We start from the raw sequence: 1,355 nt of genomic DNA, 5'->3' as shown, positions 1-1,355 counted from the left end.
CGATAACGACTAAAAACCAAAGAAAAGTACCTGACAAAAAAATCACTCAACACTTTGGCTGCCGATACAACTGTTATATTAATCTAATGAAAACGAAACAGTTGGAAACAAGTCCACTCACAGGCTTACATAATTACTGAACAATGGTCGCCGTCGTAAAGGATTTGCGCTCGGTTTCCGACACGTGTGCGACAGATGTACGAGCTATTTTGACATACCGTTTGCTTTTGGTCTTATTTTTATTTTAAAGCTCGACGCCAATTCCGCATGCATTGTTTTGTTGGTCATGGCGCGGCGGACTGTTTTGCAAGCCCCATATTTAGCTGTAAAATGCTCGATATGTATACGCAATGAACCAGGAAGTTGAAATTTCTTGCTACGTTTTTGACATTTCCTATTATATTCTATAAACTCTCCTTATTTGCTCTCGGAGTAACTTACTTGAGTCGTTTAGCGGCAGATGCTATTAATATTTACATCTCTACCCACTCCTTAAGAAAATCAGGTGTGAGCGCATTATGCATAAGTAATAAGTATTTAATTTCTTATGCAACGAAGGAGGTCGTCCTGGTTTTATTCGCATGTTCTTTGATAATAAAGAACACATGAATAATAGTATGTTCCGTGGTTGTTACGTCATTTTTAAGACGTGTTTAAAATAAAAATGCTCTACTTCTATTTATATGCATCCATCAGCTAGTATATTTTGTCCACGGCATGCCACATAATACCTATTCAAATTCAGTAAAATATCTATAAATTTATGTTCGGGGATTACCCTAGTAACAAGAGCATAGATTGACGTTTCTCAATGTTTGTTTAATAAATGATATGCGCAATAACCATAAATAAAGTAAAGTAACGTTGCTATCTAACTTACGAGTTACAAAGCGCATTGTCATGGGACATAAAGAAAACATAAAAGCTTTTTTAAGACAAAATGTTATGTGACAGTATTCAACATAATATAACAATTCCTTCTTACAATGATTCTTGTGAGTGCACTGATGTTCAAACAACTTATGCAACACAACTTTAATGTAGAGCTCGTTTTTCCATATATATAGAAAATAAAATAAACATTTGTCTATAGTCTATTTTATGCCGGTATGGAATGAACTGTTTAAAATTATTATGAAAGCTTATACAAATACTAAGTAGTTTAAATAATCTATATCTATACTTATAATAAATCTGTAGAGAGGTCAATTCTGTACATGAAATATATTTCCAAAATAACTATCAGGGGTGATTAGGGATCGATACTGATGCCAAAAATGCAATTAGTAAAATTTTTGTCTGTCTGTCTGTCTGTCTGTATAACCGTTATAGAAACAAAACTACTCGACGGATTT

This window comes from Manduca sexta, chromosome 22 (assembly GCF_014839805.1).
Source record: "Manduca sexta isolate Smith_Timp_Sample1 chromosome 22, JHU_Msex_v1.0, whole genome shotgun sequence".
NCBI lineage: Eukaryota > Metazoa > Arthropoda > Insecta > Lepidoptera > Sphingidae > Manduca > Manduca sexta.
The sequence above is the reverse complement of the archived record's forward strand: the minus strand, read 5'-3'. Positions refer to the sequence as shown.